The 17033-nt window shown below is 40.9% G+C and overlaps 1 long non-coding RNA gene across 1 annotated transcript; it reads left to right on the top strand.

Moving 5' to 3' along the window:
• The first annotated feature begins 1367 nt into the window (after positions 1–1367).
• Positions 1368–12417, top strand: LOC147228134 (uncharacterized). Its single transcript, XR_015106888.1, has 4 exons — positions 1368–1510; positions 8235–8318; positions 10485–10535; positions 10715–12417. It is a non-coding gene; the product is annotated as an uncharacterized LOC147228134 (long non-coding RNA).
• Positions 12418–17033: the final 4616 nt, after the last annotated feature.

Here is a 17033-nt window from a genome sequence, read left to right as displayed (position 1 = left end):
TTCTAGCATGTCATTATTTTAGAATGGGATGCATGTTAACGAAACAAAAGAGTCAAAATACGGACCTTTGTCAATTGGCGATACAATCCACAAGCATTTTCTTCAGCTCAGTTGGTTCGGAGTGTTAATTCCTCTTTAAACATAGTTTGCTGACTTAATGAACACGGAAAAACACCAACTACATTTATTCCATTTCATCAGATACCCACAACAAAGAAATCCCGTCATTCTTTACCCAGAAGAGCCCAGACTATAGCTAAGCCAGCTTGAACATGCAGGTCAACACAAAGAATAGCTCCATGACTTTTAAACCCCCTGATTTTTAGGCGAACGACAAGTTCCCGTAGCTTTCGATCAGCTTAACACTTGAGAGAAGACCCGAAGAATCGTCCAATTAGGGTGCATGAGCGTGTCCTAAAGCTGAAAATGAGATGCACAGCCACATCGTCGCAACTTGACATTCTTGACAGCCACTTGTGTGAACTTCCATCTGTCTTATTCGTGCACCAGAGAGGTTTCATGACAGAGTGGCAGCAGAGTCACAGATGGGGTTGTCAGGATGTCGCTGCTGTTTTCAGAGTATTCCACGTTCTGCTGCCTGCAAGACATACAACCTTGGCCTAATGAGACACAGAAAGGGGCGGGTTGGGATTTCACTTGTGTCCTTGTGTATTCATACGGTGTCTTTTTTCAGGGCGGGTGCGTGTGGATCATTAGCCATCCTCTTGAAGTGAAACTTTTGATGTTGACAGCTTGCCATTTTGCTTTTCAGAGGCAGGGTGATCAATATCTGAACAAGTGGTTGTATTTTAGCAATCCTTTGAAATGTGCCGAGTATTGGAGGGTAACAATAATAAAGTACACAAAGGACAACCAGGTGTTTATTGCTTAACAATTTGGAAGAATGAAAATAGAAATTGCTGATAAAAAAGGGAAAAATCTGAATTCTTGTTTATTTTAACATGCAGGGTGGCCTCTGTTAAAAAAAGAGATGCTGGGAAATCCAATCTAGTGAGTATAATATTTCAACGACCCAATGTTTTTTTCAAAAATGTACAAAGACGGTGAAAATAAATGGAGAGATGAAAGCAGAATCCAAAACACAGAAGTAACAAAAAGTATAAAATGCAAACAAAATTGATCACAATCAAAATACACACAGATCTATATACACTGGTTAGAATTTAAATGCAATGAAGGAGGACCCACTTTACATCATGGCTTAGTTTTGCTTCGCTGTGACTCAATAATACACCGTGTCATTGTTTCTAATCCGGGATTGACTAATCCTCTGATGCTCCTGATCCAATCAGACAGGCAGAAAGATATAGGGACACCTGGATAACGTGCATTTTGTTGGACAGCGGCCGTCCTAATGGATGGTGGACTTTAACCCTGCGTCTCTAGCCCTGTGCTAGTGCCGAGCTGCAGGAAACATGTGCACCACAATCGTGTTTCTCTCCACACTGGCTCTTGTCCTGCGCCAGCATTTCATCAGCCGTGTCAAGACGTAAGTGTTCTTCTATTTGTTGCCAGTTATGTAACCTGTCACCTCCACAGGACCGTGACGCCTTCTCACAGACCTGTTCGGACTTTCAGATGGGCTTTTGTCTCAGGAATCCGTTTCAGTTTGTGCTTTGTTTGGGTTTATTTATATAAGTCAGCTGGATAGTTTTGCGTTAAAAGCTGTTTCTATTTACTCCCCATTTCCTTTAATATACTGCTCAAAAAAATAAAGGGAACACTTGAACAACACAATGTAACTCCAAGTCAATCACACTTGTGTGAAATCATAGTGTCCACTCAGGAAGCAACACAGATTCATTTTGACTTGTTTTAAGGACATTACATCAAAGTTGGATCCGCCTGGAGTTTGTTTTTACACTTTAATTTTGAGTGTGATTCCTAATCAGACCTCCATGGGTTGATACAATTGATTTCCATGGATCATTTTTGTGTGATTTTGTTGTCAGCACATTCAACTGTGTAAAGAGCAAAGTATTTCATAAGAATATTTCATTCATTTAGATCTAGGATGTGTTTTTTAAGTGTTCCCTTTATTTTTTCGAGCAGTGTAGTTTGTCTGTTCCTTGTCAGTTTCGATTTCATTTTCTGTCTTTTTTGGGGGGTTTTGTGCTCCACGCCGTACGACCCGCCCACATGATGCCGACCTGTGTCAGCCGTCACCTTAATTTTTGTCAGATGGGACCATCACCGAGAAATGTTTCACACGTTGTTTGTGCTCAGTGTTGACTTTTACTTCTGTATTCCAGTCCAATGGTCCTACTTGCATTAAAAAGATTTCAATTTATTCAAGGTCATGCCTGCCTGCGGACTCATGGATTAAGGCTTTTCTTTCTCCCTTTAACACGCCACCTTACAAAAAAGATATAAGAACAAGGTTTGTTTTGAAAACAAAAGTGGACCAGTTTAGTCTCATCAGGTTCACACGGGTATTTCAACGGTTACGCCAACAGAGAAGTGAAAACCGTATGTGTTTGTTAGCTAATATCTTATTATTCAAGCATGTACTGCAGAACTGATGAAAACTCATTGATATGAGATTTTCAGTTTGGAAACTGAGACTTGATCGAAAACTGTGGCAATTGATTCCCCTGGCATCAGACAAAAAGGAAAAAAAAAAAAAGAATAGTTCAAAAAAAAAAAAAAGCAAGTGTTGTCCCTCTTAATAAATATACGCTATACTTCTTTCATCACATTAGGATTAATCTGACAGTTATCTTTTGACTGTGCAACTGTGAAATCTATTTTATTTGCACAGGACCGGCACAATTTGAAAAGACAGTAACCTTCTCCAGATTGTGTTTTCTCATGTCAAGATTTGGGCTTTTTCTTAAAGTATTCAATCTTAAAATATCACCCGATGGCTAGTTATGCGTGCTAAATAAGAGCCTAAATGAGATTAACAGGCTACAAGGCTCTGATTATCATTAATTTTTCATTTTAGGTCACTTACACTTTTTTTGTGCTTTCACCAAATCAAGCATCAACTTTAAACTCATCCTTCCCTGTCCAGTCTTAGTTAAGTTATTCGCTTAGTTATTCGCCGCTATGCTAAGAACATTGATTTACTCCCTGGCTGCTTTCTTGATCTCTCAAGAGATTCAGGTTTTAGCAATACATTTGATCTCTTTTTAAGATGCAGCAGGTGCTTCAGATGTGCAGGGATCTGCACAATGCTTGAGAATAAGTTGCTTTAGATGTCATCATCCTTTGGATATCACACACCTCCACATGTCAGGGGGTATGGCGCCACAGCAGGAGGTCCGTGTCCAATGCTACAACATGATAGGGACCGACAAAATGAGTCATTTTCCAAGTGCCCTTCAGATTCTCAGCCCCTCGGCAGGATCCGTCCATATAGCTCATTACAGCATTCGACATCCACAGACAAACAAAGCAATTATGTGGTGTGAATAATGTCACATTTCACGCTTGAACTGATTATAAGGCTGTGTGCTGGGAAACCACTTATGACCACTGTGACAGTTTTGTCTTTCCTAGGTCTTCTCACAGAAGGGGACTCTGCAACGTAACATTCCTACATTTCATAAGTGTTTAGCTAGATTTAGGTGTCAGACCCAGTGTCTCAAAAGGTACTTGGGCGATAGAATTTCTCGTTTCAGATTTGGTCAGAACAATCAAGCTATGGCTGCTTTTCTTTAGTTTCCTGCCAACACAAATCCACATTCGGCATTCATGCTGCTTATTATTTGGATTGTTTTGAAATCCATCGACACCTATCAAATCAACACAGTTATGGTTACAAAGGCCTTATATTTAGGACATTTAGCAAGCTCTTACAAGTGGATTTAACTCAAGCAGAGATACAAGTAGTTACCTGCAGTTTCAGGATTTACATCCTGATGCTAAATTTCCCATAAGCTGCTTTTATCACATAGACAACTGAAATGCAGCCTCAGGGCGGCACTGACCCGTGTCTCTCCAAGCCTGCCTTGGGGGGGCACGGAGCAGTGTCTCCCTGTGCTGGTCCCAAGCCCGGATAAATGCAGAGGGTTGCATCAGGAAGGGCATCCGGCGTAAAACTTTTGCCAAAACCATACATGCGAATCAACCATAACTATACCATACCGGATCGGTCGTGGACCGGGTTAACAACGACCGCCATTGGTACTGAGGACCTACAGGGTACCAATGGAAATTGGGCTACTGTGGGTCGAAGAACAAGAACAAGAAGAAGAGGAGGAGTGCGTGTTCTGAAGCAGAGAGAGAGGAGGAAAGGAAAGAGTCTGGGATTGAGAGTAGGGACTTTGAATATTGGGACTATGACAGGAAAAGGTAGAGTTGGTCGACATGATGCAGAGAAGGAAGGTGGATATACTGTGTGTCCAGGAGACCAGGTGGAAAGGTGGAAAGGCTAGAAGCTTAGGAGCAGGCTTTAAGTTGTACTATTATGGTACTGACAAGAAGAGAAATGGAGTAGGAGTTATCTTGAAGGAGGAGTTTGTTAGGAACGTCTTAGAGGTGAAAAGAATGTCAGATAGACTTGTGAGTCTGAAATTGGAAATTGAAGGTGTGATGCTCAATGTTGTTAGTTGCTATGCCCAACAGGTGGGATGTGACTCTGAAGAGAAGGAGAAGTTCTGGTATGAGTTGGATGAAGTGATGCAGAATATTCCCAGAGATGAGAGAGTGATCATTGGTGCAGACTTCAATGCACATGTTGGTGAAGGCAATAGAGGGGATGAAGAAGTGATGAGCAGATTTGGTATCCAGGATAGGAATGCAGAGGGACAGATGGTGGTAGAGTTTGCAAAAAGGACGGAAATGGCTGTAGTGAATACCTTTTTCCAGAAAAAACAGGAACATAGGGTAACTTATAAGAGCGGAGGTAGGAGCACGCAGGTAGACTACATCTTGTATAGACGAGGTAACCTGAAAGAGATCAGTGACTGCAAAGTAGTTGTAGGCGAGAGCGTAGCCAGACAGCATAGGATGGTGGGTTGTAGGATGACTCTGGTGACAAGAAAGATGAAGAGGACAAAGGCAGAGCAGAGGACAAAATGGTGGAAGCGGAAAAGGGAGGAGTGTTGCATGGTTTTCAGGGAGGAGTTGAGAAAGGGTCTGGGTGGTCAGGGTGAGCTTCCAGATGATTGGACAACTACAGCTAGTGTTATCAGGGAGACAGGTAGAAGAGTACTTGGTGTATCATCTGGAAGGAAAGTAGATAAGGAGACTTGGTGGTGGAATGAAGAAGTGCAGGAGTGGATACAGAGAGAGCGGTTAGCGAAGAAGAAGTGGTATACTGAGAGGACTGAAGAGAACAGACAGGAGTTCAGGGAGATGCGACGAAAGGTAAAGATAGAGGTAGCAGAGGCAAAACAAAGGGCGTACAATGACTTGTATGCTCGGTTGGATAGTAAGGAGGGTGAGAAGGATCTATACAGGTTGGCGAAACAGAGAGATAAAGATGGAAAGGATGTACAACAGGTCCGGGTGATTAAGGTCAGAGAGGGATATGTATTGACTTATGCTAAAAGAGTGATGGGAAGATGGAAAGAGTACTTTGAAGAGCTGATGAATGTGGAAAATGAAAGAGAGGCAAGGGTAGAAGAGGGCATTATCGTAGACCACAAAGTAGCACAAATTAGTAAAAGTGAAGTGAGGAAGGCACTGAAGAGGATGAAGAGTGGAAAAGCAGTTGGTCCGGATGATATACCTGTGGAGGTGTGGAAGTGTCTCAGAGAAGTATCGGTAGATTTTCTGACTAGATTATTCAACAGGATCTTAGAGAGTGAGAAGATGCCTGAAGAATGGAGACAAAGTGTGATGGTGCCTGTTTTTAAGAATAAAGGGGATGTGCAGAATTGTGGCAACTACAGAGGGATAACGTTAATGAGCCATACAAATAAGTTTTGGGAAAGAGTAGTGGAAACTAGACTGAGAGCAGAAGTCAGCATTTGTGAACAGCAGTATGGCTTCATGCCTAGGAAGAGTACTACAGATGCAGTATTTGCGTTGAGAATGCTAATAGAAAAGTACAGAGAAGGTCAGAGGGAGCTGCATTGCGTTTTTGTAGACCTAGAAAAAGCATATGACAAGGTGCCAAGAGAGGAGCTCTGGTATTATATGAGGAAATCTGGAGTGGCAGAGAAGTATGTAAGACTGGTGCAGGACATGTATGCTAGCTGGGAGACATTAGTGCAGTGTGCTGTAGGGGTACCAGAGAAGTTCAAGGTGGAGGTGGGACTCCATCAGGGATCAGCTCTGAGCCACTTCTTGTTCGCAATGGTGATGGATAGGCTGACAGATGAGGTTAGACAGGAATTCCCATGGACCATGATGTTTGCGGATTACATTGTGATCTGTAGTGAGAGCAGACAACAGGTAGAGGAAAATCTAGAGAGGTGGAGGTATGCTCTGGAAAGAAGAGGAATGAAAGTGAAAGACAGAATATATGTGTGTGAATGAGAGGAACTCGGGTGGAACGATGAGGCTACAGGGGGTGGAGATCAAGAAGCTGGAGGATTTCAGGTACTTAGGGTCAACAGTCCAGAGCAACGGAGAGTGTGGAAAAGAGGTGAAGAGACGGTTCCAAGCAGGCTGGAATGGATGGAGAAAAGTGTCGGGGGTACTATGTGATAGAAGACTTTCAGCCAGAATAAAAGGAAAGGTGTACAAGACAGTGGTGAGACCAGCGATGATGTATGGACTAGAAACTGTTACAATGACCAAAAGACAGCAGGCAGAACTAGAGGTTACAGAGATGAGGATGTTGAGGTTCTCTTTAGGAGTGACCAGGATGGGTAGGATCAGAAATGAGTCTATCATAGGAATAGCACATATTTGATGTTTTGGGGAGAAGGTCAGAGGTCTCGTGGAAGACCAAAGAGAAGATTTATGGACGTAGTGAGAGAGGATATGAAGGTAGTTGGTGTGAGAGAGGAAGATTCGGAGAATAGGGTTAGATGGAGAAAGTTGACTCGCTGCGGCGACCCCTGACGGGAAGAGCCGAACGAAAAAGAAGAAGAAGATCACATAGACAACTGAATTGCACTTTTTGTAAGTCGCTTTGGATAAAAGCGTCTCCTAAAAGACTGCAATGTAACAACGATTTTTGTGTTAATGTAATCCCAAAATATCATTAAATGAAGCTTGAGTCAGAATTTCTCACAAGATATTCTCTTCTTTTTCCAATTTTCTACATGCAGTCATGCATTACTAGACCATTTTGACTAAGACATTGACCACTGCAGCAAGAGGATGGTGAAGTTCAGGTCTAACCCTGGTCCCAAATATGATACATTATGTCATTACTCTCCAGCCTGTAAATCACATATGTTCAAATCTGCATCCGTCATTCAGGTGCTGCCAAAACAAGCGAAAGTGCTCTATCCTTCCCCAGCTAGTGAGATCGGAATCTAGATTACATGAGGCAGCGGTGATGAGGAGTAAACATTGCTATCGCCGAAGTCAACATCAACTGATATCCCACAGTAGTGGTTTAAATGGAAACCAAAGAGTGAAAAAGAAAAGTTTAGAACACAACAAAAACACTTCTTCAAAGGGCAAAATCCCTGCTTTTGTTCTTCCAAACAAACACACGCTCTAGTATTACATCTTGGTGATTAAATGCCACAAAAGTGTTTATGCTAATATAATGTTATAAGATGATCATAATCATTTCACCATGTTTTATCCAATGACATTTTTATGTAAAATTGCACTCTAATCAGCAGGTGAATTATTTGGCTTTGACCATAGCTGCGCTTGATGAAGTCAAAGAGACCTTGACTTCTAATCTCCCTTGTCAGTTTAAAGTTATACATTTGTGTCAGATTTGAATGAGGCATTCCTGTAGAATCTCATTCAAATTAATTTGAGAGAAAGAAATAGACAGGCTGAAAAACAAGTGGCCTGGTCTGTGACTGTTGCTGGTAATGTGATATTTAAAATGTCTGAGGTCTTCTTCGCATCAGCAGGCCTAATCAACAAATCCATTGTGTTTTTGTGCAGTCTTGGCACATGCAGATCTCCTCTCCGTTCGATGTGTTAAACTCACAAACCTCTTCTCCAGGCAGGAGATTACTGACTCTGACAGATAATAGTAACATTTATCCTTGCACCATCACTTAACCTCAGCATCTTATTTTCTCTTCCCGGTAAATATATTATCCACTCAGTTTTACCTAATTCTTTCCACTAACAGCTCTGCATGCCTTTCGCTCAGCATGATATCTTTCTGTTCTCAGCTACCCCAAAGACTCGGTGACGAAGGAAGCGGCCAGTGAATGCGTTAAAGACTCAGAGAAATGAGTTTCTACGATGCATCTCAGGTAAGCAAAGAAAAATAGACTGAGGTTGTGTTTTCAATCCCCAGCAAGAACAACCAACAATCATTTTCAGATCCAATTTTGCACAGGGATGCCCATTTTAATGAGTTACTATTGTACTGGCTTTGACCCAAACTAGAACGATTGCCTTATGTGGACAATAACTTGATCTCAAGTTGTCATATTGTATAGATAAAATGGAAACTGAGCCTCTAATTGAGCTTTTGTTTGGTACATCATTGGAAGCAGGTCATTTTCTTTAGACTCATATTCCTGCTTTTGATGCCATCACTGTATGTATTCTTATGCATGGTAAGTGAAGCATTAAAAATCAGGAAATAATTTCTAAAACCATGTTGGACACATGCTATAATGCTACAGACAATGTCAAGGGAACAGACTGGATACAAAGGAGGGTGACAGACTGATTCCTGACATGTGTTCAGGATGTGTGAGAGTAGTGCAATTTGAAGAAGCAAAACCAAAGCCTGTTGTCAGACTCAGTGACCTTGTATATTCCTCCAGTACAGTCAATACTGAGTAATTTTGAGTATCTGTTTTTTATTCAATGTAGAAAGTTTCTGGCTTTTGTTTAGTGCATCCATCATTGTGAATGGTCCTATTCCGTGCTGCATGTCCTTGTTTATGTAGGTATGTTAAAAAGCAAACATCTCACCAAAATGGCAAAAAAAAAAGCCATGGCTCTGAAGAGTGATATTTGTTGATTTATCATTCAGTGTTGCAATGTCTGATCTGAAAACAGTCCGATAAAAATTAGCTTTTCCATTCTTCATTTCTTATATCACTATTGGTGTCACAAAATAATAACCTAATTTCATCAATTGACTGTTTTATATGTAAGCGATAATAACATCACATTATGCATATATATTACGTACATATGTGTACGTCCAGACATATCACATGTGTGTATGGTGTCCTTGAGTGTTGAGTAATGCACCTGAAATAAAATGTATTATTATTATTGTTATTATTTTATTATTTATTTATTTATTATTATTATTGTTATTATTGTTATTATTTATTTATTTATTATTAATATGTTATTATTATTATTATAATGGTTATTATTTTATTATTTATTTATTTATTATTAATATTGTATTATTATTATTATAATGGTTATTATTTTATTACTTATTTATTTATTATTAATATTTTTATTATTATTATTATTACGATTACATTAGCATAGGGATACAGCAAATTTGTGTGAACATCCAAAATCAACTACATAGAAAGTTTCCCCTACTAACACACATCGGTCCTGAAAGCTTACTCTGTTTCTTCCACTGTTTGTTTGACCTTTGAAACCATTGTTTTCTATTTTACTTGAACAATTATTTGACGAGACAAGGGAATAAGTTGAAAAACACCCTTTGATACTAAACCTGCAGGGATTCAGAGCATTCCGACATTCTGTCTGGCATGTCTCTCTGGGTTTCATTCCAATAACATAAAGTAAAAAAGGGGGAAAATGCCCTGAATGAGTGAGTGAATGCCTGTCTGTATATGTAGCCCTGCGACTGACCTGCGACCAGTCCAGAGTGTACCCCGTCCTCTTGCCCGATGACAGCTGGGATAGGCTCTAGCATCCCCATGACCCTGAGTGAAGGATAAGCGGCAGACGATGGATGCGGCTATTCAGAAAATGAAGTATTCTCTTACTGACAGGCCGTGGGGCAATTATTTGTTACTCTTCATGAAGGAAAAATATAGGTTTTTGCTTAGAGATCAATCTGTCAGCTTTCTTTTTGCACATTTAGTGAAATGTAACTGTACAATCATTCTGTTACTGAGATTTTTTTCAGACTATTATTATTAAGATACTCTTCCTCTAACTCTTCAGCAAAACACTAGGGTTTGACTTCAGGAAAAAATGAGGTGAAAACTTCTTTGTGCAAGATAAAAGTATGCAAAAGAAATTTCCATGGATGAAAAAAAACATATTCCTCTGTGGCTTACATGTCTCGCAAATGTCTGAGGGGTAGTGTGGTAGTGTGGTTCCTTGGAAATCCTTCATATTTTCATCACTCACTTTTGTTCTGATAATGGCCCACTACCATAAAAAGGAGCATGAGCGAGTCCTGCTTTGCTAACTGATGCAATACAGTATTAACATTGCCCCTTTCCCATCTCACTGCACAGATGTGGATATTGGACATGGAAGTTGTCCCTAGGTCCATGATGAGAAAGCCGGTAAGTTAAATCAAGTTGGATGCCAAAAACTAAGAGGTGGATCAACGGAAGCCTGAATGACTGAATCAATTTGAGCACTCTAGATTAGAAAGATGCAGTAATGTGCATTTTTCAGCAGTTATACATAGTTGGATGTAATAGTAATAGCTTGAAACTGATTTACCCTCTCTTGTTCCCAGAATGCTTCTCTCAAGAGGTGCCCGTATCTGCAAGAGTGGAAAAAATCCAGAGGCTCCTGTAAATTATTTCAATGTTATTTGATGTTTTTCTGGAAAAAGAGTTATTCAACACTGACTTACTACAGTTCTTAAAATATAATCTTATAAGGCAGACTTTGAAGGCAAAACCTTAGGCAACTTCTTACAGTGACTTCCACAGTCCCTCATGGGTCTAAGGCTTTTAATAAAGGAAAACAATTTCACACCCGAGTGTTTTGTAACTTGACTGTCCCTTATCTGACAAAGGGAAAAAACAACTTCAGGTTCTTTGGACAACTACACTTTGTTATCTGCCATGAACCCCTTACTGAAATAAACAAGGGTTTTCTGTGGCACATACATGAAAAACTAAATCTTTATTTGAAGGGAAATCCAACAACCAGAAGCATTACTTATATTTAATTTGGCATTGGCCATGTTAAAAGCTGATAATGAATATTATCAAACAAGTTCAATAATGAAAGGATCTAGATAATTAATGTTGCTCATCATTTTATGTGCTTGATTATTTCCTTTGTTGCTTCCTGCCTGATTACATAAATGCTTGTGTTGTTGTTTCCCTGTTTGCGTTCCTCAGGATAACAGCACGCATTTCATCTATGTTCCACAGGGACTAAAAGGCCATAGAGTTATTTTTTTCCAAAGAGACCAAAGCCACTTCTGTGGTAGGAATATGGCTGAATATTATGCATCTACTCCATTAAGAACTCTATTATCACAAATGTCTGTGTGCATCATTGTCTACCAACTCCCTCCAGCCGTCATGCACTACTGGCTGAAGCTGGAGGGACTGATGTGCTTGATACGTCCCTAGAAATATTGCCTCTTCCAAACAGTCTAAATCTGACTGGGTAATCATACGGTGGTGTAGAGTATAGATAGCGGCAGACAGTGGAGTCGGGTCACCAATTTCTCACTGTTTCACTGATGATTCTGTCAGACTCATATTACAAGTTAAAAGGGCATTTGTGCCGGTGGTAAAATGGGGCAGTGTGGGTAATGAGCTTGGTCTTCCTGCATACACTGGCAGACCACAGGAGTTAATCTAATGATGGCGAGAGGGCTATGATTCCTAATAGCCTTGGGGAGAGAGAGACAAGGTGGGTGATATGGAGTGATGGACGCTCCAACACAAAGCCCCCCCTTTCCTCTCCAATGATTGGGGCAGCCTGCTTTTTCGACACTAATTCCTCTCTTTACTGAGAGGAATCAAAGGAAATGTGATGAATATTGTCACTGCTGTTCACGATTGGCAGTTGAAGGATGCAGGAAATTTTTGTCACCAAGTCAATATTTTGGTCTGCATACCCCAGTCATTAGGAAAAAATTATTTAGAGATTCTACATTTGATGAGGTAGTGTTGGCGATGCTAATTATAAATTATGTTTAACAACATAATTTACGCCTCCATCAATCATCTAAGAAAATCATGTACTATATATCATATTGAGTGATCTTTTTCTAGATACACAGAACATTGGATGTTAATCCAGGAGTGTTTATTAACTTCCTGTGACCCTCCTTAACCTTCCTTGTTTCCTCAAATTGTAATAAATGGATGAATTAAATACATGATAATGTACAGTCCTTCATATGTGTGTACTACTTTGAGAAATGTATCGAGGGGCACTCATATGAAATCTCTGCACGTGCTTAATAAATCAGAAAATGGAATACAGTGATTCTACAAGTTTTTCTGATGGTAATGGCAAGTATAAAAGTGTTTCCAGAATTCTGCAGATAAATGTACTTAGGCAGCTGACAGATTCTCAATATGGTTCACATATTTTTTGTTACATATTTCTTTAAATCTTTTCCATCAAGCATCTATAGCCATCATGGCATTGAAATCACGAATAGCTAAAAAAAATATGTATACACAAAAACATGGTTTCTTCCTGTCTATATTATGAAGGTTCTTACAGTCGACTTGGTTAAGTTTTGAGTCATACATAATTTCTGAGAAACAAACATTTTCAAACCGTAAAGGAAAACTTACAGCATATATAGTTCTTGTTGACTCAACAGAAAGTTGACTTTTAAGGGACTACACTAACATCAGCAAGACAGACTAAAACATCAGGGGTCGGAAAAGTCACCCCTGACATTTTTGCCGTACAGCTCTAAAATAATTGGAAATCACCCATAAAAATGGTCCAATTTAATTTGCTATTGTCCTAAACTAGTATGAATCTTTTATTTATATGAACCTCATTGTCAGATGTTTAATACTCATGAGATAGTAAACTCCCTGTGAGTGTGTCCCTCCCTCTGATTCAAATCTAAATCCAATCTGGTTACACATCTTTTATACATCAGTTTCATCTTAATTGAACTCTTTGCCTAATTGCAAAGACAAATACAGTCTTTGCCTACTTGCTGGGCAGCCCGTGAGGAATATTGTGAATACTAAAATTACTTTTTGTGACCTTCAAAATTTCCCTTATGTCTCTGTTCTCCAGTTACATCCCCTGCACAAAAGCCTGCCACATCATACCAGCCATTCATCGCCTTACATATCTCCTTCACCTGCTGCCTTCCCATTACAGCTAAAAATCTTGTATTTCTTCTTTCTCTAATTATTTCCACTTTCTGATAGTGTTTTGCATTTAGTTTAGCAATAAAAAAAATCATTTTCATTAACACCACCTTCATGCTACATGCTAGGCTAAAAGCCCGAGCGAGCCGACCACCGCTACCTAGCCCCCTGCTAGCTGACGGTCCCTCGAGAACAATCTGAACGACCTGTGTACCAGGATCACAACCCAGCGTGAAACCACCCCCGGACCCCACTGTCCCCCGGACAATGTCCCGCAATACGTAGTTCAGTTGAAGACCCACTCCGTGCACTGTACGCAAGTACTGTTCACCAGACGTGGAGTTTTTCCTGCTTAACTGCCGTCCATTTACCGAGGGAATAAGAACCGAGTATTAGCTGCTGTTCACATCCCGCTGTTTACATCCCGCTACGGGCTAACTCCACGGCAGCGCTGGGCAAGCTTCATGACGTCATCAGTGCGCAGGTAACGGCGCACATTGATGACGTTGTGATCGCGGCTGGCGACTTCAACCGGTGCAGCTTGAGGCCCGTTCTCCTTACGTACCACCAACTAGTGGACATTCCCACCCGTGAGAAAAACACCCTGGACCACGTGAACAATTACGTCCGTGGCGTGTACAGGGCTGCCCCCACTTTGGACAAGCAGACCACATCTCTCTGTTTCTGTACCCCATGTACAGACAGAGACTGAAACAAACAAACGCCGTAACCAGATAAATCAAACTTGGACTAAGAGGGCATCAGGTTTTGCTTCAACCAACTGGAATGTGTTCGACCACAGTCACTCAGGAGGACTCTTCTGTCAGCGTACAGGAGTATGTTGAGTATGTCACTGGATACATCAGCACTTGTGTTGACAACATCGTGCCCACCATACAAGTCAGGAAGTTCCCCAAGCTGAAGGTTTGGCTTAACAGTTTGGTACGCAGCATGCTGCGTACGCTCTCTCATGCGTTTAGATACGGACAGGAGAAGGCCATCAGAACAGCCGCGAGGCAGTATAGAGAGAAGCTGGATGGCTTCTATTCCACTGCTGATCCTGGGATGATGTGGCAAGGCCAGCAGCCCATTTTGGACCACAAGTCCATCCCCGGCATCGGCATCACCACAGACAGCCTGCGGGACAACCCCAATATCTTCTATGCCCGCTTTGAGATCCCCACCCACAACACAGAATTGAGTCACACATGCAATGGGGACCCATCCTCTATGCTAGGGGTGTCCAAACTACGGCTTGCGGGCCAACTGTGGCCCGCTGCCCATTCTTAATTGGCCTGCAGCAAATTCTAAAAATATAATTGAATATGTCTCACACATGAAACTTGACTGCATTTCACTTCTTAGTTTCAACACAGGGTGGCGATACAGTCTTGAACCAGACAGTTTCCTGACAAGAGAATTCAAATAAAAATTGCCAACAACGACCAAAAATAGCTGAACCAAAGAAATGGAAAATCGCAAGTGAGAGCAGGAAATTTCAGATAGGATGGGGAAATTAATATTTCTTTACAGAAGTCAATGGGAAGAAGCCAATGTCTGTTTAATTTGCAACAAAACTGTTGCAGTGATGAAAGAGTATAATGTCCGACGACACTACAAAACAAAACATCCGACCTACACTTCTTACACTGGTGTTGGAAGAGAAGATAAAGTAAAAAAAAATGACCGCAAGCCTGCAAAATCAACAGCAGTATTTTTTTCGTGCTCAGAAAATACAAGAAAATGCCACACAGGCAAGTTATGAAGTAGCTCAACTCATCGCCCGACATGGAAAATCTTTCTCAGATGGTGAATTTATTAAACAGTGCCTCACAAAGGTCGTGCGAATAATGTGCTCAGAAAAACTGCAGGACGTAGACAACATTAGCATGTCCTGAAACACAGTTGTGCGGCGCATCGAAGACTTGTCAGCCAACATAAAACCTCAAGTATCAGACAAAGCCTGTGCTTTTGATTTTGATTCGATCACGTGTGATGAGAGCACAGACGCCACAGACACCGCACAGCTGTAAAATTTTTTGTGGGGAGTTGATGATAATTTTTGCATTCCGGAGAAGCTGCTTGAGCTCAGGAGTCTAAAAGGCGCAACAACTGGAAAGGACATATTTGAAGCTGTGTCGGTTTCAATTGACAAGATGGGACTTCAATGGGAAAAGCCGTGTGGAGTTATTACCAATGGGGCTCCAGCTATGACAGGTGAGCACCAAGGAATGCCTTCTATGGTGTGCATCAAGGTGCAAGAAAACGGAGGTGAGGCTGTAAAGATGCACTGTATCATTCACCAAGAAACCCACTGTGCCAAAGTAGTCCAGCTTAGCAATGTGATGAACACTGTTGTGAAAACTGTCAACACAATTTGAGCATGAGGATTTAACCACAGACAACTTCAGGATTTCCTGTCAGATGTAGAGGTGGAATACGGGGACCTACTCTACCACTCCGAAGTGTGCTAGCTCAGTCGTGGTGCCGTATTGCACCGGTTTTATTCCCTGAGAAAGAGAAGAACCAACCTCTCGATGAGCTGAGTCAGCCTCTATGGTTGGCAGATCTGGCATTTTTAGTTGATCTTACCGATCATCTCAACACACTGAACAAGAGTCTACGGGGGAAAGAGTAGCTTGTTACACAGTTGTATGCGCAAGTGAAAGCATTCTGCGTGAGGGTCCGTCTCTTTGAGACGCAACTGCACAACTACAATCTTGCACACTTCCCCATGCTGTCTGAAATCAAATCTGCATTTTCCATCAGCCAACCTTTCTGACAAAAAGGAGAAATATGTGTCTGTGATCACATCTCTTAAGACAGAATTCAGTTGACGCTTCAAGCATTTTTTTAACATTGACAAAGAAAACCGGCTGTTTTGGACTCCATTCCTGATGAATGCAGAAGAAGTGGAAGAGAGTCTGAAGTTAGAACTCATCAAAATGCAGTGTGATGATTCTCTGAAGAATCGATACCAGCTTCTCTCCCTCCCTGACTTCTACCAGAGCTTGGTAAAGGCCAAGTTTCCACTGATGAGACGCCAAGCAAAATGCATGATGAGTCAACATACGTATGTAAGCAAACATTTTCTCTGTTAAGTCTGAACAATAGCAGACTGAGAACAACAATGACCGACAGCCATCTCCGTGATGTCCTTTGTATCTCAACCACCAAGTTCTCTCCTGACCTGCCAGCTATCCTTCAATCTAAAGCGCAGCATCACTGTGCACATTGAGTGCAATGCCGTTCCCTTTATAGGTGAGTTAAAAAATGTCTAAGCCTACACAGCATTCATGTGTTAATAATCATAGTTCCTAATAAATTCGGTCAACTAATGTTGATTACATTTTTTTCACAAACATTAGTTGATGTGTTACCAAGCTCAACAAAAATCGTTTGCATAAACAAGCTTGAAATTTACCCATCTCCCCTTGTCCCTTCTTTTTCCGCTTTACATGGGGCTGTGAAGGGGGATAACCATCCTAAAAAGCAGACCCAGCCCAAGACTTTTATTGACTACTCATAAACAATATAATTTGTATTGAGATGCAGACTTCTCCACAAAATCGACTCCAACTTGCTTTACTCTTAACTCATTTTCCATTGGTTTATAAATATTAATTTACAAGATAGAAATGTTAGACATGGTCCTGTAACTTGGGCAGTTAAATCTCTTCACACTGTATTACCTTGTTATACATTTTTTGTTTTGAATATTGAAGAGATTGATGTTGCTGT

Source organism: Fistularia commersonii, chromosome 12, assembly GCF_037954325.1.
Source record: "Fistularia commersonii isolate RoL2024-O1a breed Wild chromosome 12, RoL_Fcom_v1.0, whole genome shotgun sequence".
Classification (NCBI taxonomy): Eukaryota; Metazoa; Chordata; class Actinopteri; order Syngnathiformes; family Fistulariidae; genus Fistularia; species Fistularia commersonii.
The sequence above is the reverse complement of the archived record's forward strand: the minus strand, read 5'-3'. Positions and strand labels throughout refer to the sequence as shown.